This window comes from Bufo gargarizans, chromosome 10 (genome assembly GCF_014858855.1).
Source record: "Bufo gargarizans isolate SCDJY-AF-19 chromosome 10, ASM1485885v1, whole genome shotgun sequence".
Taxonomy (NCBI): Eukaryota; Metazoa; Chordata; class Amphibia; order Anura; family Bufonidae; genus Bufo; species Bufo gargarizans.
This window is the reverse complement of record NC_058089.1, coordinates 25,487,766-25,512,464: the sequence shown is the minus strand read 5'-3', so window position 1 is coordinate 25,512,464 and position 24,699 is coordinate 25,487,766. Positions and strand designations below refer to the sequence as shown.

At 44.2% G+C, this 24,699-nt stretch overlaps 1 protein-coding gene across 4 annotated transcripts in view; it reads left to right on the top strand.

The window, feature by feature from the left end:
- Positions 1-24,699, top strand: part of LOC122921123 (general transcription factor II-I repeat domain-containing protein 2B-like) — a 250,262-nt gene that overhangs the window by 12,095 nt on the left and 213,468 nt on the right. Inside the window, exon 4 of one of the 4 annotated variants that reach the window (XR_006386971.1) lies at positions 22,047-22,086. The exons of the other annotated variants lie outside the window; for them this stretch is intronic. The gene's annotated coding sequence lies outside the window, so the exon portion shown is untranslated. Of the gene's footprint in view, positions 1-22,046; positions 22,087-24,699 lie in introns of those variants that run through there. 4 annotated transcript variants of the gene reach the window in all.

Here is a 24,699-nt window from a genome sequence, read left to right as displayed (position 1 = left end):
ACACATGTGGGACAATGGAAATACACAATATTTTCCTAGGGAAAAATTGTTCCTATTGTGGAAAAGTTTATGTGTTCCACTTCCCCAAAAAACATTCTGGCAAAAAAAGATATACTGGCATTGGAGGAAATCTTTACATCAATGGCTGCTTTTCATCTGGTCTTGTTTGATTGATGAGATTATTGGTCACCCTGCCCATTTTTCCTTATGTTAAATAAATTAATACATTGTTATTTATTCATTGATCGTGCTTATATAATGCCAACACGTTCCGCAGCACTGTACTGAGAATGTAATCAATGCCTACATTAGTCCGCGCGATCTAGTCTCCTTTTCAGGCAGTCACAAATGCTAACATTTTACAAAATATAACTGTAATAGCATTCCCTAGTCACGAGTAACGCTTTCAGCATTGTGCTTATTCCCTTTTAGTCCATAAATAGGTTTGTTATTAGGACACTTTAAAAAAGAAGTGATGAGTAATTCATATGTGTGTGTGCATTACTTCATATGAATCAGTTGCTTATGGCTCGTCATACTGCTGGATTGAGTCACAAAATCATTCAAGAAAGGTCCACAGTTTCCATAAAATTGCAACCAAATGCTCTCTAGATCATAGTTCATGTGGTGAGTGTTTAGCCACTGCAATAATATGCAAAAAATGTTTATTTCAATTTTATGCTTTGTTAACAAATTTGAAATTGTAAAAAAGTCTATCTGGACTTTTTTGATTCATTCTTCACTCTTTTTCATATGAATCCTCTATGTAACTATAATTATGAAAAGAAATGAAGTTCTGATAGGTGAGTGGAAATGAAAAGGGCTTCCAAGTGTTCCAGGTGTTCATGGACTTTGACCCTTACCAATTTCAACAGAAAGAAGTTTTCCAAAATTTCCCAAGTTCTATTAGTGGACTTGTGAGTGGATTTGAAAAGGACTCCCACGTGTTCCAGGTGTTAATAGATTTTGACCCTTACCAATGTCAACAGGAGGATATTTACCAAAATGTGTTTTAGGTGTTCATAGTCTTTGACCCTTTCCCAAAACTTCCCCAGTTCTATTAGTGGACTCGTGAGTGATTTTAAAAAGCGTTTCCACGTGTTTTAGGTGTTCTTAATCTGTGATCCATACCTATGTAAACAGAAGGAGGTTTTCCAATATTTCCCACGTTCTATTGGTGGACTTTATCTTTAATAGGGTTTGCCAGGTTACCAATTTTGATGGCTTATACAGGATAGGCCATCAACATCAGATTGTTTGGTATCTGATTCTCGGCACCTCCACCGATCAGCTGCCTGAAGCAGCCACAAAGCTCAGGTAAATGCCGCTGCCCCATGATGCTTAGCACTGGTTGCGCAGCTTTGTCCTATCAATGTGAACAATTCGACAGACAATCACAATCAGGTATCTACTTCGGCCTACCTGAAGCAAGGAATCATTAAATATTGGCATAATTGCATACAATGTGTTTTTGAATGTTTGAATTTACAGCCTCTAGTAGCTGACAATAAGTGACCTTTTATTCCACTGTCTTGAATCCGAATATGGTGAATATAAAACTATCATAGATAAGATTAAATGATAATTTGATTTCATTTTCAAAAGCTCAAGGTCCAGTATACTCACTGACTTTCAAAGCTAATGAAAAAGCACAGAAAATTATCTGCGGCATGCCACCCTCCAGGGCTGATCGGGTCCCAGGGTTAGGAATGCAGAGTGGTATGTTGTGGTCCTAATAGTTTGTGCTCCTACCTGGGTACTGCTGCTTCCCAGGGATAGGCTCCGCAGCAACAAAGAAATTGTAGTAGGCGGAGTAAGTAGAGTCAAGAATTGGTGAATTTTATTGATTTTTACTTGAAAAAACTTGCAATAAACTTGCGTCATCCAAACAATATTTGATATTTCTCTTGGATCCAGCAGGCTAAGGGTAAACTGGAAAGTAAACTTAAATACTTTGCCTCATCTCTCTGCTGCTGTGCTACTCTCTTACTTCAGTCTGGTTCCTATCAGCTTCAGTTACTCTTATCAGAGTGAGGTATCCTGTGACTCATTTTGCTGAGTAAAGTGTCTTGGGCTCCATTTTGCCTCTTAGAGGTACTAAGTCCTTTTATACAGTACGGACCAAAAGTTTGGACACACCTCATTCAAAAAATTTTCTTTATTTTCATGACTATGAAAATTGTAGATTCACACTGAAGGCATCAAAACTATGAATTAACACATGTGGAATTATATATAGTGTGTTTGGGGTCATTGTCCTGTTGAAAAATAAATGATGGTCCAACTAAACGCAAACCGGATGGAATAGCATGCCGCTGCAAGATGCTGTGGTAGCCATGCTGGTTCAGTATGCCTTCAATTTTGAATAAATCCCCAACAGTGTCACCAGCAAAGCACCCCCACACCATCACACCTCCTCCTCCATGCTTCACGGTGGGAACCAGGCATGTAGAGTCCATCCGTTCACCTTTTCTGCGTCGCACAAAGACACGGTGGTTGGAACCAAAGATCTCAAATTTGGACTCATCAGACCAAAGCACAGATTTCCACTGGTCTAATGTCCATTCCTTGTGTTCTTTAGCCCAAACAAGTCTCTTCTGCTTGTTGCCTGTCCTTAGCAGTGGTTTTCTAGCAGATAGTCTACCATGAAGGCCTGATGCACACAGTCTCCTCTTTACAGTTGTTCTAGAGATGTGTCTGCTGCTAGAACTCTGTGTGGCATTGACATGGTCTCTAATCTGAGCTACTGTTAACCTGCAATTTCTGAGGCTGGTGACTCTTGGTCTTCCTTTCCTGGGGCGGTCCGCATGTGAGCCAGTTTCTTTGTAGCGCTTGATGGTTTTTGTGACTGCACTTGGGGACACTTTCAAAGTTTTCCAAATTTTTCGGACTGACTGACCTTCATTTCTTAAAGTAATGATGGCCACTCGTTTTTCTTTACTTAGCTGCTTTTTTCTTGCCATAATACAAATTCTAAAAGTCTAATAAGTAGGACTATCAGCTGTGTATCCACCTGACTTCTCCACAACGCAACTGATGGTCCCAACCTCATTTATAAGGCAAGAAATCCCACTTATTAAACCTGACAGGGCACACCTGTGAAGTGAAAACCATTTCAGGTGACTACCTCTTGAAGCCCATCAAGAGAATGCCAAGAGTGTGCAAAGCAGTAATCAAAGCAAAAGGTGGCTACTTTGAAGAACCTAGAATATGACATATTTTCAGTTGTTTCACACTTTTTTTGTTATGTATATAATTCCACATGTGTTAATTCATAGTTTTGATGCCTTCAGTGTGAATCTACAATTTTCATAGTCATGAAAATAAAGAAAACTCTTTGAATGAGAAGCTGTGTCCAAACTTTTGGTCTGTACTGTATATCAGGAATGGACTGCTCTCTGAGCTGCTTTCCCAAAGCTCCTGAACCAGTGAGGGGAAACACTCCCTCACCACATCATGCTACTTCACTCTCTTGCTCCACCTCTCAACTTCACTTCTTCACTTCTCCACTCTCCACTTCCCTATATCTTTATCCAACCCTTCACTTGGTAGGAAGCAGGACTGGCCTACTTCTGCCCAAAAGGGGGAGAATGGAATGGTAAGTTCTATTCTATCTAACGGTACTCCCTGCCAGATACGCTACCACCTACTGAACAACCAGGCACAGTGTATGAAATACAATACATAACAGTTACATAGCAATATTAGGCACAGTATCAGAGGACCTGGAATGTTAGATGACATTCTCTGCTAGTCATTAGAGACAGTAGCTAGGTTTAAGAATGGTAGTGTTCCCTCTGGGGTACTACTGATCATTTTAAATCTAAGACAGTAGTGAAGGGCAAATTCCCTGCCTGACATGAGCAGGTGGCAGGTACCCACATTGTCCACAAAATGCAAGAAGCAAAAAAGCCTAACTGAGAGGTCATCAATCCATTCAGTTAGCCATTAAAAAGTAGCAACTACAAAGGAATCTCATTTTTATATCTTCTAACTGAGAGCCATTAATTTTGCCCTCAAAAAACATTTAATGGGTTTGCCCAAAATTTACTTTTTTGGCCTTCCCTAAGTATAGGCCATTAACGTGTGATCAATGGACTCAAGAATCCTGCACTATTTTGTCTTGTAAAATGCTGGAATCTCTGTTTGGGTCTCGACCAGAGCTTCCTTTATGTCCAATGTTCTGCTCCCATCACTTGACATTGCTCAGGAGTGAACAAAGCCTATTTCCATAGAAATAAAATTAAGAACAAACATGATATATGTACCGTAATAAAATTATTTAATCAATGAAGTAGAAATACAGCCCATGACACTGATATGATGCCTACAAAATGATCTGTGTCCTAGGAAAAACTTACACACATTTTGTGCTATTTGTATCTGCAACTAAGGTATTCCAAGTAACCTTGTACTTACTGATGGACCAAACATCGCTATGAAATAAAGTTGTTTTTCATTTTGTGTCCTGATCCCTTATCACTTATGTAAATTCCCTTTGTTCACATAGTTCTTTCAAAAAATTGATAAGGAGGCACATCAACACCATCTCTAAAATGCACAGACTCAAAAAAAAATGAAGTACACATGATTAAATCAGTCCCTTCAATTAGTATATTTGAATTAAAAAGCAGTAATGTTAAAAAGGTTGTCAGACCATGACAACCCATTTCAATATTGAAGTCAGTCGGACACCAACTGATTGTCATGGTGTCACGAGGGTGTCAAGACCCACGCCTGACTCCGTTATACCCGGGGTCAGGAAGTCGCAGCGGTTGGCTGCGCCCTCTATGTAAGATAGGGCTGTTTCCTTATGGTAGCTTTCTGGGTTTGCTTTGCAACCCTTTTTGGCTCACTCAGGGATCCGTAGCTCCTTCTCCTCAGCTGTTCCTTGTCCAGCACTCCCAACCTCCTTATATTCCCCTCTCACACTTCTCTGGTTGCCAGATATAGAGCTTCCTGCCTGGACATCTATACTGACCCACTGGAGCTTTGTTGCTGCGTTCTCTGGTTGTTGGTCCAGAACGTTTCCCTCCGGATCCCTGTTGGACCTTTGTGGTCTGCTGTGGTCGCCCACCTGGGTTTATGTGTTTGTCTGTATTGTCTGTCCTCTCCCTGGTGTTTCCCTCTTAGTGTCAGTGGTGCGGACTAGCGATCCCACCAGCCCGTTCACTATCTAGGGCTCATTTTAGGGAAAGCCAGGGTTTAGGCACGTGATCGCCGCACGGGTGAGGAACCCGTCTAGGGACGTCAGGGCAGTCAGGTGCCAGCCGCAAGGTGAGTCAGGGGTCACCACCTTTTCCTCTCCCTTGGGCAGGGCTTTCCCTTTTCCCTCCCTGTGTGTGACGCCGGTCATTACACATGGGTCCGGTTTCATGAATTCAAAATTTATCTGCAATATCTGCTTTCAACAGAGCAAGAGTGATTCTTTGTCTGCGGATTTCTGCTTTTTCACATAAGGGGGTCCTGATTGAAGGATTCCCTTTATGAGGTCCATATGCCTTAACAGGACATATGGTCAGTGATTCCATTAGTAAAATTTTATTAAAAGGGTTGTCCGAGATTTTCATATTGATGGCCTATCCTCAAGATAGGCCATCAATATGTGATTTGTGGGGGTCTGACTACCTGCACTCCTACCAATCAGCTGTTTGAAGCGGCCTCTTCCTAGGCCAGTGACATCACGTTCACGATTGGTCACAATGCCTTGGCATAGCTCAACCTCATTGAGTGGGGCTGAGCTGCAACACCAAGCGCAGTCACTATCTAATGAATGGTGCTTTGGTAGGTAAGCTGCAAGAAAGCTGTGAAAGCTGCAACCTCCTGAAAGTGCTGATCGACAGGGATGCAGGGAGTTGGATCCCTACTAATCTAATATTGATGACCTATGCTGAGGATAGAAATTTTATATTGTAAGAGTACAAGACTTTCAACCCAATTTTCTATTTGGAAAAGCAAAATCAGTCCTCAGTTCGTGCACCTTTTCTATTTGGAGGTGAACTGATTCTTTAGCTTTTTTTCTGGACTTATGTTGAGGATAGATAATCAATATTAAACACCTGGACAACTCCTTTAATCTCCCTAAAACTTCTTTAGACAGTTACTGTCACGATGCGCTCTGTGCCTGGTTCCAGGAGGCGGGGCGGCTGAGGCGCACTCGCGTCATCAGCCACACTGGTAACCACACTGGGGTTGAGTGCCGAGCTGATCACTCGGCGCTCGGCTTTATTGGAACTCAGGAGTCATGTGACGCTGGCCATGTCACATGACTCCACTAGCGCCCTATTTAAACAGGCAATCTGCTGGCCACAGAGTGCCTGTTATTGAGGTCCTTCCTGCGATACCTGGTTTGTTGGTCCTGCTTGTCTTCTGATTACCCGTCCGTCTCATCCCTTGGTCTTGGCGTTTCCTCCTGGTTCTGACTTCGGCTTCTCCTGACGATCCTTCGCTTGCTCCTCTGGTACCGTGATGCTCTTTTGGTTTCTGACTCGGCTTGTTTGATTTCTCTGTTGCATGTATTGTCTGTCTTCCCTGCACTAGCTGAGGGTTTGTTGACCAGTTGTCCCTTGTCACTAGGACTTGCGAAGCAAGTAAGCAGGGACAGGTGCGCGAGCTGAGAATAGGACAGGTGACATTTTTTTTTGCGGACCACGGAACAGAGCAACGGATGCGGACAGCACACGGCACTGCGGCTCGGATGCGGACCAAAACAACGTTCGTGTGCATGAGGCCCAAGAGTCCATTTTAGCCACATGTGCACAGTTTTAAAGTGAATAAGGTCCATATGTTCTGTCCTGTATTGAGGCAACCAAGAACCAGTTGTTGCAGCTTCACAATATCTTACTTTGCCAGCTCATGTAAGTATTCTACATTCATCATTCTAGCACATCCACCAAAATGTTAAAGGGTATATTCTTTCTTTTTGACTGCAAGTTAGAACACTGCAAGTACTATACATGAAATCAATTCTATTCTATTGCCTTCTATCTTCCAAGCATAGAATGTAATCTTATGAAATTATAACCTGCAGTATTTATAAATCCAAGATAAGCACAACTACCTTCATTGTCCACAAGATAGACGTATGGTATATGAAATACAGGAGTGAGCTTCTGAACATTTTTAACAAACCACATATTTAGCCCCAATTCGAAGTCAACTTTTAATTGCTGTTTTAAAATTTATTTAGTCTCCGTACAGCAGTAAAACAAAGTTGGGTAACTAAATCGACTTTGGATTTTAGATGTGAGGCGTGATTCGCTCACCCCTACTTATTACTGCTGATATACCATGACCTGAATGAATGAGAACTTTCAAAGACGATGGTGGGAGAGACTCAAGGGGCAGGTTTTAATCTCCATGAGTCACATTCAGAGCCGCAGCTTGTACTAGGCAACCAGGCTCATTATTAGTATATCCCAGTTAAGGCCACTAGGTAGCAGCACTAAACTGTGATATAGTGATTTCTATACAGAATAATGGAGCAATTTCCATTATTCTGTATAAGTTGCAATCTGATGAAAAGTAATTAAAAAAGTTTTAAAAAAGTTTCGAAAATATAAGAAAAATTAAAAAGTAAAATCACCCATTTTCCCCAAAATAAAAATAAACAAAAAAAGAATAACACTATGGGCATCGTTGCATTCGAACACACCCATACTATTAAAATATAAAAAAAGTTAGCCCATATGGTGAAGGATGTAACAGAAAAAAAAAAAAAGCCTGATCAAGTCATACACACCCCAAAATGGTATTGTCAAAAAAGACAGATTTCCCTCAAATGAGCCCCCACACATCTCCGTAGACATAACTATCAAAAACGTTATGGGGGTCGCTGGGGAGCTGTCACGTACCGGCAGGACAGGTAGTGGATCCTCTGGACCAGAGAGGCGATGGCGCGGTTTGTACTAAAGGACCGGTTCTAAGCAGTTACTGGTCTTCACCAGAGCCCGCCGCAAAGCGGGATGGATTTGCTGCGGCGGTAACTACCAGGTCGTGTCCCCTAGTAACAACTTGACCTCTCTGGCAGCTGATGAGGCGTGGTACACAGGGAGAAGGCAAGAGCGTAGTCGGACGTAGCAGAGGTCAGGGCAGGCGGCAAAGGTTCAAAGGCGAGTAGACGGTAGCAATGGGTTCGGCAACAGGCAAGGCAAACTATCACAGTAGGGAACGCTTTCTCTGAGGCACAAGGCACAAAGATCCGGCAGAAAGCTGTGGGAGGAGAAGGTATAAATGGGCAGTGCACAGGTGCAGCCTAATTAAGTCAGCACTGCCGCTCACAAACCTTAACCCTTAATAAACCCCTTTGGACCAGGCACCAATCACTGGTGCACTGGCCCTTTGAATCTAAGAGTCCCGGCGCGCGCGCGCCCTAGAGAGCGAGGACGCACACGCCGAGACACTGGAGTGCTGCCTGGGGGCATACGCTGTGAGCGCTCCGAGGCCAGCAGGGGACCCGGAGCGCTCAGCGTAACAGTACCCCCCCCCTTTGGTCTCCCTCCCTTTTTGGTACCGAAGAACCGGCTCCCATGACCTCTCCTCAGGACCGCAGCCCTCCCAGTCGACCCAAAAAAATATTTTCCCCCGGGAGATCTTGGTCGCCAAGATCTCCTTGACAGAGAATATATCGGAGGTACCGGCGACAGGGGTGGGAGAAACAAGCTTGGGAGAAAAACGGTTAAAGACAGCAGGTTTAAGAAGGGAGACATGGAAGGAGTTATGGATTCGGAGGGAGGGAGGAAGATGGAGCTGATAAGAAACTTGATTGATACGACTCTTGATTTTATAGGGTCCCAAGAAACGAGGGCCCAACTTGTAACTTGGGACCCTAAATCGGATGTACCTAGAGGAGAGCCACACCTTGTCACCCGGGCGAAATTCCGGAGGAGATCTGCGTCTCTTGTCAGCTTGAACCTTCATACGGGCGGAAGCCTTGAGGAGAGCAGCGTGGGTTTCTCGCCAGATGGAGGAAAAATCCTGTACAAGACTGTCAACGGCAGGTACAGAAGAAGGAGTGGGAGACTGCGGCAGAGGTGGAAGAGGATGACGGCCAAAAACTACAAAGAAAGGAGACTTGTTAGAGGCAGAGGATTGTTTGTAGTTGTAGGAGAACTCCACCCAGGGAAGTAGATCAGCCCAGTCGTCATGGCGTGAGGATACAAAGTGACGCAGATAGTCACCCAAAATTTGGTTCACCCGTTCTACTTGGCCGTTAGACTGAGGATGGTACGAAGAAGAAAAGTCCAATTTGATCCCGAGCTGAGCACATAGAGCCCTCCAGAATTTGGAGACGAATTGTACCCCACGATCCGAGACAATATGTTTGGGAAGGCCATGGAGACGGAAGATGTGTTGGAAAAATTGCTTTGGCCAACATGGGTGCAGAGGGTAGACCGGGCAGGGGTACAAAGTGAGCCATCTTGGAGAAGCGATCCACCACGACCCAAATAACGGACTTGCCATGGGAGGAGGGAAGATCTGTAATAAAGTCCATGGCGATGTGAGACCAGGGAACTTCAGGAACAGGTAGAGGCAAGAGGAGACCCGCTGGTTTCTGGCGAGGCGATTTATCCCGGGCGCAAATCATACAGGCCTGGACGAAGTCCGAGACATCTTTCTCCAGAGAAGGCCACCAGTACCTTTGGGAGATTAGTTGGAGAGACTTTTGCACCCCTGGATGACCGGCAAAAGGGGAGGCGTGGCCCCACTTGAGAATTCGCAGCCGCTGACGTGGAGGTACGTAGGATTTGCCAGGAGGAAGAAGGCGCAGGTCCACGGGAGCGACTGTAATAAGGCGTTCTGGAGGGATAATATATCGAGGTGTTAACTCGTCGCCCACCACATCAGAGGAGCGAGACAGAGCATCTGCCCTAATGTTCTTACAAGCCGGACGGAAATGGATCTCAAAATTAAAGCGGGCGAAGAACAGAGACCAACGAGCCTGACGGGGATTTAATCTCTGAGCAGACTGGAGATAAGCCAGGTTCTTGTGGTCCGTGAAGATGTACACAGGATGTGTGGCGCCCTCGAGTAAATGTCTCCATTCCTCCAGTGCCAATTTAATAGCCAGCAGTTCCCTGTCCCCAATGGAGTAATTTCTCTCTGCGGAAGAGAATGTTTTTGAAAAGAAGCCACAAGTTGAAGTCTTGCCCCGGGAAGACTTCTGGGTGAGGACAGCTCCGGCTCCCACCGAGGAGGCATCCACTTCAAGAGAGAAAGGCTTGGTGGAATCATGGTCTAGAGAGAACGGGTGCAGAGGCAAAGGCGGATTTCAGGGACTGGAAGGCTTCCTCGGCTTGGGAAGGCCAGGATTTGGGGTTAGCTCCTTTTCTTGTGAGGGCCACGATAGGAGCTACCAGAGTGGAATAGTGAGGGATGAATTGCCTGTAGTAATTCGCAAAGCCCAGAAATCTTTGTATGGCTCGGAGACCAGAGGGGCGTGGCCAATCCAGAACCGCCGAGAGCTTGGCTGGGTCCATTTGAAGTCCTTGGGCTGAGATAATGTATCCCAGGAAAGGCAGGGAGGTCCGTTCAAAAAGACATTTTTCAAGTTTAGCGTACAGGCGATTTCTCCTAAGACGAGTAAGAACTTGTTGCACATGGACCCTGTGTTGATCCAAATTGGAGGAAAAGATGAGGATATCATCCAGGTATACGACCACGCAGGTGTAAAGTAAGTCCCTGAAAATATCATTGACGAATTCCTGGAAGACAGCAGGTGCGTTGCAGAGGCCGAAGGGCATCACCAAATACTCAAAATGGCCGTCCCTTGTGTTAAAGGCGGTCTTCCATTCGTCTCCCTCACGGATACGGATCAGATTATAGGCCCCTCGAAGGTCCAATTTAGTGAAGATCTTAGCCCCTCGGAGACGATCAAATAGCTCAGAGATTAGAGGCAGAGGGTAACGGTTCTTGATGGTAATTTTATTAAGACCTCTGTAGTCAATGCAGGGGCGGAGGGAGCCGTCTTTTTTTGTCACGAAGAAAAAACCGGCCCCAGCAGGAGAAGAAGATTTTCTTATGAATCCTCTCTGTAGGTTCTCACGTATATAGTCGGACATGGCAAGAGTCTCAGGAGGTGAGAGAGGATAAATTCTGCCCCGAGGTGGAGTAGAACCGGGTATCAGGTCGATCGGGCAATCATAGGATCGGTGAGGAGGAAGGACCTCAGCTTGTTTCTTGCAGAAGACATCCGCGAAGGAATGGTATGGCTTGGGCAGCCCAGAAGGCGGAGAAACTTGCGGGTTCTGTTTGACCAGAGCAGGCTTGAGACAGCGGTCCGAACAGGAGGAACCCCAACGCAGGATCTCACCGGTGGACCAATTCAGGACAGGACTATGACGTTGAAGCCACGGCAGACCCAGGAGGAGTTCGGAGGAACAGAAGGGAAGGACAAAGAATTCTAAAGTCTCGGTATGAAATATTCCGATGTCCATCTGCAGAGGCTGGGTACGGAACTGCACGGTGGCAGAGAGTCTCTCACCGTTAACAGTAGAGATGAAAAACGGCTTGGGTAGACGGATTACTGGAATACGGTACTTGTCAACCAAGGAGGCGTGAATGAAGTTGCCAGCTGAACCGGAATCCAAGAAGGCGGCTGCGGAGAAAGAGGACTTGGAAGAGATGATCAACTGCACGGGTATGATGAGACGTGGAGAGGAAGAATCCACACCTAGCAACGCCTCTCCCACGTTTACTAGGTGCGAGCGTTTCCCGAACGCGGTGGACGGAGAGGACAATCTCTAAGGAAGTGCTCGGTACTGGCACAGTACAGACACAGGTTCTCGTTTCTGCGGCGGCTTCGTTCTTGCGGAGTCAGGCGTGACCGATCCACCTGCATGGCTTCCACGGCGGAAAACCCAGTAGCGGGTTGAGGTGGACGCAGAAAAACGGGAGCCAGACGAGGAAAGCGTCTAGGACGAGCTTTTTCCTTTTCAAGGAGGAGTTCCTCTTGTCTTTCGGCGAAACGTTTGTCTATCCTAGTGGCCAGCAAGATGAGGTCACTAAGAGTGGAAGGAAGCTCACGTGCAGCCAGAACGTCCTTTACTTCACTGTTAAGTCCCTTCTTGAAGGTGGCGCAAAGGGCTTCATTGTTCCAGTTCAGCTCAGAGGCCAGGGTGCGGAACTGAATGGCATAGTCACCCACGGAAGAACCTCCTTGGGTCAAATTTAGTAAGGCAGTCTCTGCGGAGGTAACCCGGGCAGGCTCCTCAAAAACATTCCGGAACTCTAGGCAGAAGCTCTGGACGGAAGCGGTGGCAGGATCTGCGCGGTCCCATAGTGGTGTAGCCCAGGCCAGGGCCTTCCCGGACAGTAAACTGAGAATAAAGGCTACCTTGGCTCGCTCAGAAGGAAACTGGTCGGACAGAAGCTCGAGGTGGAGAGAGCACTGCGACAAGAACCCACGGCACTGCTTAGGATCTCCGTCATATTTGTCTGGTAGGGACAAACGGATTCTGGAACCGGTGGCAACTGCAGGCGGAGGTGATGCAGCAGGAGCAGACGGAGGAGCTGGCTGTTGCTGAGAAGGCAGGAGCTGCTGCAACATAGCGGTCAACTGGGCCAGCTGTTGACCCTGCTGGGCCACAATAGTGGTGAGGTCCGCTAGGCTTGGCAGGGGAACATCAGCGGGATCCATGGCCGGATCTTACTGTCACGTACCGGCAGGACAGGTAGTGGATCCTCTGGACCAGAGAGGCGATGGCGCGGGTTGTACTAAAGGACCGGTTCTAAGCAGTTACTGGTCTTCACCAGAGCCCGCCGCAAAGCGGGATGGATTTGCTGCGGCGGTAACTACCAGGTCGTGTCCCCTAGTAACAACTCGACCTCTCTGGCAGCTGATAAGGCGTGGTACACAGGGAGAAGGCAAGAGCGTAGTCGGACGTAGCAGAGGTCAGGGCAGGCGGCAAAGGTTCAAAGGCGAGTAGACGGTAGCAACGGGTTCGGCAACAGGCAAGGCAAACTAACACAGTAGGGAACGCTTTCTCTGAGGCACAAGGCACAAAGATCCGGCAGAAAGCTGTGGGAGGAGAAGGTATAAATGGGCAGTGCACAGGTGCAGCCTAATTAAGTCAGCACTGCCTCTCACAAACCTTAACCCTTAATAAACCCCTTTGGACCAGGCACCAATCACTGGTGCACTGGCCCTTTGACTCTAAGAGTCCCGGCGCGTGCACGCCCTAGAGAGCGAGGACGCACACGCCGAGACACTGGAGTGCTGCCTGGGGGCATACGCTGTGAGCGCTCCGAGGCCAGCAGGGGACCCGGCGCGCTCAGCGTAACAGGAGCATGGGTTCTGTTAGGGTTGCCACTTTTCCCAACAAAAAATAATAGTTACACAAATTAAAAAGGTTGGTGTGTCTATTAAAGTTTCATTTAGCATCTATTTTTTAAATGATTCTACTGGGATTTGAACTCACATACTTCTACATTTAAGTCAAGAACCTTAACCACTGAGCTATAGAGGTTCATGTTACCATGCTATTAACATAGTAACATAGTAGCATAGTACATAAGGCCGAAAAAAGACATTTGTCCATCCAGTTCGGCCTGTCCTCCTGCAAGTTGATCCAGAGGAAGGCAAAAAAAAACTGTGAGGTAGAAGCAAATTTTCTCCACTTTAGGGGAATAAAAAATTTCTTCCCGACTCCAATCAGGCAATCAGAATAACTCCCTGGATCAACGACCCCTCTCTAGTAGCTGTAATATTATTACACTCCAGAAATACATCCAGGCCCCACTCTTTTAGCGAACTCACCATCACCACCTCCTCAGGCAGAGAGTTCCATAGTCTCACTGCTCTTACCGTAAAGAATCCTCTTCTATGTTTGTCTACAAACCTTCTTTCCTCCAGATGCAGAGGATGTCCCCTCGTCACAGTCACAGTCCTGGGGATAAATAGATGACGGGATAGATCTCTGTACTGACCCCTGATATATTTATACATACTGTAGTAATTAGATCTCCCCTCAGTCGTCTTTTTTCTAAAGTGAATAACCCTAATTTTGATAATGTTTCAGGGTACTGTAGTTGCCCTATTCCAGTTATTACTTTAGTTGCCTTCCTCTGTACCTTCCCCAGCGTTTCTATGTCTGCCTTGTTTACAGGAGCCCAGAACTGTACACAGTACTCCATGTGTGGTCTGACTATCGATTTGTAAAGTGGTAGGACTATGTTCTCATCACGGGCATCTATGCCCCTTCTGATGCAACCCATTATCTTATTGGCCTTGGCAGCAGCTGCCTGACACTGTTTTTTGCAGCTTAGTTTGCGGTTTATTAAAACTCCTAGATCCTTTTCCATGTCAGTGTTACCGAGTGTTTTACCATTTAGTTGGTACGGGTGACTTGCATTATTCCTTTCCATGTGCATAACTTTACATTTGTCAGTGTTAAACCTCATCTGCCACTTATCTGCCCAAGCCTCCAATCTATCCAGATCCCTCTGTAGTAGTATACTGTCCTCCTTCAGTGTTAATTACCTTACACAGTTTAGTGTCATCTGCGAAAATTGATATTTTACTATGCAAGCCTTCTACAAGATCATTAATAAATATATTGAAGAGAATAGGGCCCAATACTGACCCCTGAGGTACTCCACTAGTGACAGTGACCCAATCTGAGTATGTACCATTAATAACCACCCTCTGTTTTCTATCACCGAGCCAGTTACTTACACACATACAGACGTTTTCTCCCAGTCCGAGCATTCTCATTTTATATACTAACCTTTTATGTGGTACAGTGTCAAATGCTTTGGAGAAGTACAGATATACGACATCCATTGATTTGCCGCTGTCAAGTCTAGAACTTACCTCCTCATAGAAACTGATTAAATTACTTTGGCATGACCGATCCCTCAGGAAGCCATGCTGATATGGAGTTATTTGCTTATTTCTGTTGAGATGCTCTAACATAGCATCTCTCAGAAAACCTTCAAACAGTTTACCCACAACAGATGTTAAACTTACCAGCCTATAGTTTCCAAACTCTGTTTTTGGACCCTTTTTGAATATTGGCTATGACATTACATAATTCCCTTAGGATACGGGGGTGTATGCCATCCGGTCCTGATGATTTGTCTATTTTAATCTTTTTAAGTCGCTGTTGTACTTCTTCCTTGGTCAGACAGGACACTTTTAACGGGGAATGTATTTTTACATTCAGCATTTCATCTGACAGTTTATTTTCCTCAGTGAATACATTGGAGAAAAAAATATTTAACAGCTTTGCTTTCTCCTCGTTGCTCTCTGCGACTCCCCCCTCATTACTCTTTAAAGGGCCGACACCTTCAGATTTATACTTTTTAACATTTATATAATTGAAGAACATTTTAGGGTTAGTTTTACTCTCTTTGGCAATTAATCGCTCGGTCTCTAGTTTGGCCGCTTTTATTTGTTTTTTTACATATTCTATTTTTTCCTTATAGTTTTTTAATGCTTCCGTGCTACCCTCCTGTTTTAGTGTTTTATATGCTTTCTTTTTGTCATTTATTGCTTTCTTTACAGTTCTGTTTATCCACATTGGTTTCTTTTTGTTCCTTAACCTTTTATTCCCATACGGTATGTACCTCTCACAATGAGATTTTAGGACGCTTTTAAAGATATCCCATTTTGTGGCTGTATTTTAGTTTTTGAGGACTTTGTCCCAGTTAGTTAGGCCTATGGCCTCTCTTAGTTGGCTAAATTTAGCTTTTTTGAAGTTTGGTATTTTTGTTCCTCCCTGTAGAAACGCTCTTTTGAATGATAATTAGAAGGTTATTACTTTGTGGTCACTATTTCCCAGGTGTCCCCCAACCTGCATGTCTGTTGTTCTGTCAGGCCTATTGGTTAATACTAAGTCCAGTAGTCGGGTCCTGAACCAGTTGGGAGAGGTAATTGTCTTTGGTTATTGCCAAGAACCTGTTTCCTTTATGAGATATACAAGTTTCAGTTTCCCAGTCTATATCTGGGTAGTTGAAGTCCCCTATAATAACCACCTCATTATGATTTGCCGCCTTGTCTATCTCATTTAGTAGTAGATTTGCTGTGGTATATTAGGTGGTTTATAGTAAACTCCTATTAGTAATTTATTATTGTTTTTAGCTCCATGTATCTCTACCCACAGTGACTCCCCATGTTCATGTCCCTCACTTACATCTTCACGGAGTGTGGGCTTTAGACAGGACTTTACATGAAAGCAGACCCCTCCCCCTCTCCAGTTTTGACGATCCTTTCTAAACAGACTGTAACCCTGTACATTAACTGCCCAGTCATAGCTATCATCCAGCCATGTCTCAGTTATTCCCACTATGTCATAGTCCTCCTCACACGTCACTAATTCCAGTTCCCCAGTTTTATTTGTCAGGCGTCTGGCATTAGTATACTTACATTTTAGAGGTTTATGTATATTTTTTACCCTACACCTTTCCTTCTGAACTGTTCTAGTCCCTCCTTCCATTCCTCCCCCAGTCCCACTACCTTGCCCCCAGTCTCTATCTGCACTATCTTCCCCTCCTATAATGTAATTTCCCTCCCCCCCAGTCCCTAGTTTAAACACTCCTCCAACCTTCCAGCCATCTTCTTCCCCAACACAGCTGCCCCTTCCCCATTGAGGTGCAGCTCGTCCCTACGATAGAGCCTGTAGCCGATAGAGAAGTCGGCCCAGTTCTCCAGGAACCCAAACCCCTCCTTCCTACACCAGTTCTTGAGCCACTTGTTAATCTCCCTAATCTCCCGCTGCCTTTATTGTGTGGCCCGTGGTACAGGTAGTATTTCGGAAAAATAGGTCCTTGCCCTAAGCTTTTGACCTAAATCCCTGAAATCATTTTTAAGGACTCTCCACCTACCCCTAACTTTGTCAGTGGTTCTGATATGGACCATGACCGCTGGATTTTCTCCAGCCCCTCCCAGTAATCTGTCAATATATAGTTCTGTAACTATATTATGGCTAAAAACCTCAGTAGTAGTTTCCCACATATTATGCATTCATATATAGCAGAGGTATGATTTTATATATTTTTTTTGTAATTACACATTTATTTTGTGCCATACATTTTTTTACAACTACTAATAAAAAATAAAATTATATTTTTTTCTATCACAGCTTAGCATTGAGCTCAATAGCTCAGTGGTTAAGATTCTTGCCTTTAATGTAGATGGTTGTAAGTTAAAATCCCACCAGGAAGATCTTAGAAAGAGAGGGTAATTAGACTTAAATACACAGGGTGTCACCAAGCATACTAACAATGTATGGGGATACCCCCTTCATGGTCATAGCACTGATTCCATTTATGGACATATCCATATATGGAGTCAGAGCAGGGACTCCTAAGCCAGGAAGAGTCCAGACTCTTTGGGATCCCCCTCTGTTTAGCATTCTGCCATTAGACCTGAGTACCCCCTCTTCCCCAAGAGCAGTGGGTCCCGTTACACCTGTTTGCCCTGGAAAATATCCTAACGTCAATTTTAGACTACAGACAGGAGATCTGGCATTTTTCATTAAGTTATGCTTTAAAGGGGTTGTCCAAATGTTTTATACTGATGACCTATTTTCAGGATAGAAAATCTGTATGTGATTGGTGGGGGTTCAAACAGCGATCAGCTATTTGAAGAGACTTCAAAACTCTGCAGAGTGCCATGGCCTCTTCCTAGGCCGGTGACATCACGCTCATCAGTCACATGGCCTACAGTAGGTGCAGCTCAGTCCCATCCAAGTGAATTGGGCTGAGCTGTGAAACCAAACGCAACTGATCGTGATGTGCTTGGCAAGCTGTGAGGCGGCAGTGGCACTCACTGGCAGTTATTACATTTATAGGCAACTAGTTGCTGAATACATATTTCATTATTCTCATTACTCATCTATGATTGAATGGTATTTGCAGGAGAGCAAGCAATCTAAAAATCGAAGTATTAGACAGAAGAAGTCAATCCTAGAAGGTAAAAGCTGTGTGACGTTTTCTGTTCAAAGCAAATTCACATACGTTTGTTAAAGGGGTTATACAGTGGGGTAAACTTTTTAAAGCACTGTTGCTGTTCCAGGGCTTATCAGAACCTCCTGGTGTTCACTTCCTGAGCTAGGCTGACACACAGGAAGTGGCAGGAGGTGACAGGTCATTGGCTACAGCATTGACCTAAATCAGTGATTGGCTGAGTGGGCATTTCTTGGGATTTCCAGCCTATTGAAAATAGACCAGGAAAGAGAGACCAACAGATCAGGAAGGAAAGACCAATATGGACCTGGTAAGCTTTGAAAAAGGAGCAGTGGGGGATTGCTGAGTAATAATTCATTGATATTTTTAAACCACTTGATCTAACAATCTTGCCCTGCTGGACAATCCCTTTAAAGTCAATGTAATACAGGTGCTAACATGTTGCCAACTCTTATCAAAGTTATGTGAGTGTTGAAGGCAACGGTTATCCCCAATAATGGTGCTTTTGGACAAAGAGACAATGTTATTGAAGACATCATATCAACATCAATGGAAATTCCATGAGCAAAATTAGCCAGTTATATTCAGCAGGGGTATACAGAGAGAAGACAATGTCCATATAGCAACCGTTAAAATATATCCCGCTGCTGATGTTAGTTGACACCTGTTAACATCTTGGACAGCAAAATGTGATGCTTGTTGGACACCATATTTCTTTTTCAATATTAAGGGGTTGATTGAACATTTTGTAGGACCTGGGGGTGGAGGTGTCACTACATAGGTTCTCACCAACTATTAAAATAAGGGATGAGTCCAACCGAATTGGGACCACTCTACTACAGGACATCTTCACAGATGCCTTTAGAGTTTTTCAGGCATATGTGCAACACATGAAAATTGCTATAGTACCCATAGCCGGAGTGACATTCATATAGGTCAGAACAGAAACAACCAGCCTGACTCCACATGAACTGTCATAAGTAGTGTTGAGCACGAATATTCGAAAAGCGAATTTTTATCTCCATTATCGCCACTTTGAGAATTCGCAAACATTTAGAATATAGTTCTATATATATTTGTTTTTAGAATATTCGTCATTTTTTCCATCTGAACACATGATTCCTCCCTGCTTCTTGCTTGTGGGCCAATGAGTCATTGGCCCAAAAGCAACTTAAGCAGGGAGGAATCATGACTTCAGATGGAAAAAATTCTGAATATTCTAAAAAACAAATATATAGCATTATATTCAATATAGAGCTATATATTAGTTTTTTTGAATATTCGTCATTTTTTTCCATCTGAAGTTATGATTCCTCCCTGCTTAAATAGCTTTTGGGCCAATGACTCATTGGCCCACAAGCAAGAAGCAGAGAGGAATCATGTGTTTAGATGGAAAAAATGGCAACTATTCTAAAAACGAATATATAGCACGATATTCTATAGTGCTATATATTCGTTTTTGACCCACACCTGTATTGATCGCATAATATTCGCATATTACGCAATCATTACCTTGCTGATTTTCGAATAAAAAAAAAGAATGTAGAATATAACGAATATTCGAATTCACGAATATTCGACGGATATTCTACAAAATATTTGCAAAGTATCACGAATTCGAATATGACCCCTGCCGCTCATCACTAGTCATAAAGGGAGTGTTTTCTACTGTATTTTTTTTTTTTTTTACACATTTATTGTCCTTTCTGTGACATAAAATCTCTAAAATAAGACCCTTTCATCTGATCAAAAACTTGTTCAGGAATGCACAAGTCAATGAAATTTGCAGAGTAATGATTGGTAAATATGCTGAGCAAAGTAAAGTTCTACTGTGGAGATGTTACTTGAGGGTTTTAGTACAGGAATTGTTTTAGTCTATTCCAAAGTTCAAGTTAACAAACCTCAGTTAAAGTTGTTAAACATTTCCTGAAAAGCAGCAGCACCGAGTTCAACAGAAGGGTTTAGTTTCTGCACAAGCTCACGGGGGTCATATATTTAATTTTTGACATCTGCTTATCAATGTAATATAAATTACATGTATATGTTTGTCTAGGGGAAAATATGCTGTTGATATTAGCATGCTTTTAGACATAAATTCAGTAACATTTTACAAATTCCCTTATCTCTCAATCCTTTTCTGGGGAAAATTTTACTCTGAATCACGCTGGCTGCACACGTTTAAAATCACTGTGCCAAAATTGGGTTTTTTTGCAACTAGACAACCAATGACTTTCCATTAGTTTATCATTCAAGTCACTCAGACATTCTCAGATGTGCATGCCTATAATCTCATGGGCCTGCTACTGTTGATCCTAGCAGCAATAATGGAGGATGGTCAAGTCAACAGTTATGTACTTACTGTGGGACCAGCCAAGAAGATAATGTCATCAGTAGAACCATGGCCTTCGGCAATGCTGAGGTTTGATAAAGCCAGGAAACTTCCCAGGGGATTCAGTCGGTGTTGCGCAGTTTCTCTTACAGCTTTTCCTGTACAGCTTTTCCTCTCAGAGCTAACATGCACCAGACACTACAACTTCAGCCGACTTAGCTCCTCCATGCACACCAGCTGTGCATTACTTCCACCATTCAAACTGCCTTGGTGGAGTGCGTGAATCCAGTCACTGCAAATGGGTCACAATTTGCAATGGCCAGGTTTGGGTGGCCCCAACGCTCTGATGGGTCCTCAGAACGTTGTAGAGGTGTCACCACATGTTGCTACCCTCTAGAAGGGATGATAAGGCCTGGTACACCCCTATGGGAAATAAGCCCAGAAAGTCAGGGTCTGCCGTTAAACTAGTGCTTCTTTACTGGAGGAACTCAAGTGCAAAACAGTACAGGCAAGGCATTGAGCTGGTTGCTCTAGTGTCCTCCCTGACAGAAGGTTTCATGCTGATCTACCGTAGCTGTGCCTCTCTCTCTCTTAGAAAGCTGGTAACTTGGCAAAAGGTTGGTGGCCTAGGGTCTGTGTTTCAGTCACCCGATCATCTGGTCAATGGAAACCTGGAGTTTGTGGCTGAGTATCCTCATCTCAGCCTCTTCTTCTAGTCACACAAGCTGTCTGGCAGAGTCTCTCCTATTAAACGTTGCAGACAAGTAGGGGCTTTGACTGTTCTCCTTATATATAGTTTCTAGCTGAACAGAAGGGCAGAGATTCACCTAATTTAGAGTCAGATGCAAGTGCCAGTGCAGGGAGTCCAAGACTGGCATATGGATATCACAATTTTGATAAATGTATCTCATTGCCTTTATTTAGAAGGTCAGTATGGTTATAGAAATACCAAATTTACTTCCTTTCTCTTGCTTTAATACTTTTAAAAAATTAAAGAAAAAAACTTTGCATTACCATATTCTAACAACCAGAACTTTTAAAAATGTACATTTATGGAGTTGTTTAAGTTAAGGGCTCTTTTTGTAAGGGGGACCTATAGTTTTGATTGGTACCATTTTCTACATATGATATACCTCCATATTGCTCCATAAGTACCTAGGATATAGAGGAGGAAAATAAGAAAAATTATATTTTTAATCGGACCTCAGATCAGACCCCCAAGCTCCATCAGACCTCAGATCAGACCCCCATTCCTTCTTAGATCTCAGATCAGACCACCATTCCTTCTGAGACCTCAGATCAGACCCACAAGCTCCATCAGACCTCAGAACAGACCACCATCAGACCCTCAATCTCCATCAGACCTCAGATCAGACCCCCATTCCTTCTTAGACCTCAGATCAGTGTGGGGGCAAATTACTTAATGTGAGGCAGTGCGGTGGCAAATTACATAATGTGGGGCAGTGTGGGGGCAAATTACATAATGTGAGGCAGTGTGGGGGGCAAATTACTTAATGTGGGGCAGTGTGGGGGGCAAATTACTTAATGTGAAGCAGTGCGGGAGACATATTACTTAAGGTGGGGCCGTGTAGGAGGCAGTATTACTAATAGGGGCATTCTAGAAGGGAATTACTATTGGTGGTACTATGAGGAGCACTATTGCTATGGGGGCACTATTATTTCAGGATAGTATTTATGGTATTGGGGCCGGGACACAGCGAGCAGCAGGATAACACTGTGGGGACTCCAGGTTAGGGGATGATGATAGAAAAGTGAGGACAGTAAGATGTCTGTGTGTCACACTCTGCAGAGACGAGGCGGCTGAGAGAAGGGTCCGGACCGAATGGAGAAGATGATGACAGAGAAGATCTGCATTGGAGGAGACGTCACCTGGAGGCCCTGGATGTGAGAGGTATGTGCTGCTGTATATGTGCAATGCTGCTATTTTATGTTTTGCAAATGAGAAAATGTTTACAATTAAAATGTTTTAATTAAATGTTCTATTTTACTATATTTATTATTTGGTCAAAAGGCTGATTGGGGCGGAGGGGGGATTGTAACGGGACTGCTGCAGAATATCTAAAATTAGCTGGTCAAGTAAAATGCTGCATGCAACAATCATTAAATAGGTGGCCGACAAAAAAGGGGCAGGTCAAAGGGCATGGTCAATGGGCGGAGTCAATGGGGCGGCAAAATAATTTTTTGCCTAGGGTGGCAAAAATCCTTGCACCAGCCCTGCAAGTAATGTATGGCAAAGTTTGGCAGAAAACAACCCTGTTCCTCCCCTCGTGGTAGGAGTGGGCTGTTCCTGCTTACTGGCAGGAGGGGGAGTTCCTGTGTCTCTACAATGTGGAAATTAAGCAGGTTTCAGTGCTCCTGTTACCTAATCTCCAGAGGGAACCATTCCAAAAAACGTGAGGTAAAGCCTTGAGATTCGAGACAGCAGAGTGACCTGCTATATCAGCATCTTCAGACACTGCTGTAAGGTGAGGGAATACAGGCAAGCCACCCATCACTATATAACTACTAGGCCAATATGTCCTAAGTGCTAAACTGCAACCAACCAGCCTGCCTCCATATCCTTGCTGGTGCCAGAGAAGAATTGCACTAAAGCCTGCTGCTACTGTATGTATTTCAAATTTTATGTTGCACTTACTAAAAAAGACTTTGTTATGTTTAAGGCTACTTTCACACTAGCGTTCGTCGGTCCGCTCGTGAGCTCCGTTTGAAGGGGCTCACGAGCGGACCCGAACGCAGCCGTCCAGCCCTGATGCAGTCTGAATGGAGCGGATCCGCTCAGACTGCATCAGTCTGGCGGCGTTCAGCCTCCGCTCCGCTCGCCTCCGCACGGACAGGCGGACAGCTGAACGCTGCTTGCAGCGTTCGGGTGTCCGCCTGGCCGTGCGGAGGCGTGCGGATCCGTCCAGACTTACAATGTAAGTCAATGGGGACGGATCCGTTTGAAGATGCCACAATATGGCTCAATCTTCAGGCGGATCCGTCCCCCATTGACTTTACATTAAAAGTCTGGACGGATCCGTACGAGGCTATTTTCACACTTAGCTGTTATATGCTAAAATAATGCAGACGGATCCGTTCTGAACGGAGCCTCCGTCTGCATTATTATGATCAGATCCGTTCAGAACGGATCCGATCGAACGCTAGTGTGAAAGTAGCCTAACTCGGGTCTCATTCTTCAGTACTATAACTTCTAACTTTGACCTAAGGTAGTACACCGTGACACAACACTTCATCAGGGCCACTAACACTCCTCTACCTCGGCTTCTCAGGGGGTCACTGCACATCTTATAGTCCAAAAAATATATAAGTACTATATTACATTTTACCGGCTTGAGCATTTAAAGACTGTGTGATGCCACTTCCTTTTTTTGTTTTTCTATTTTATTTTTAAAATGAGGAAAGGGAGCGATTTATAATTTTTTTGTGTTTTTATATTTTTAAAAACTTTTAAAATGTGTGTTCTTTATTTTAATCCCTTAAGGAGACTTGAACATGTGATCATTAGATTGCTTAGCAGAATCACTGTGTAGCTATTAAGGGTTTAAAGCACTTTTTTTCTCCCCAGAACTTCAATATTTCTGACCTATCCCGTGCCAGGTTACTGCAGTTCAATCCTTATTCTAGTGAGTGGGAGCCGAGATGCAGGTATCTGGCATGGACACTACACAGTGTACAAAGCTGTCTGCTTCCAGCTCTGTACACTATGTTAGTTTTGGTGGTAGTGGCTCCTGCTAGTGTAACGCCCCAGAGTGGCATTACCACTCTTTCTGCACCCCCACTATCCTTAAGGGTGTACCCCGTGTATTTATCCTATGTCCTTCACACTGTGTAAAAGTATTTATGGTTTAGTAACTGGTTTACATGTAATGTAATGGCAGAGCTTAATTACTTAGAATAAACCATTTCCATTCTTTTCTTTTAAAAATCTTTTTATTGATTTTATAACATGTAGAAAGGCATAAACAGACAATGGTATACAGACCAATATGTAACCATTTCCATTCTAATCCCCTCTCTAGAGAGGCAGGAGTTAGTTATTTAGGAAGCAGTTGAGAGTAGCCCCTGTAAGGGGAAGCAGCAGGCTCTCGTCCCTCCTGGACGAGCCTGCAGGAAGCAGTTGAGAGCAGCCCCTGTAAGGGGAAGGCTGTGTATCAGCCAGCAGAGCACAGTCCGCTCTGCTGGGACCATAGGCTCCAGCTACAAGCCCCTGAAGCAAGAAGGGAAGGTTACCCGGATCAAGATCAAGTAGGAGACAGACTACAAGAAGTTAAGTTATAGTTACAGCAGAAGAGGAAAAGTTTCCTATTTAATCCAGCTAACATAGCAGAGCTAAGAAAGCTACAGTATAGCAGAGCTGAGATTGTTGCAGAAGTGTTTGCCTGCCAGAACTCAAGCCAAAAACCTGCTGATGACCAAGATAAAGCTTGGAAGATTGTTCTTTG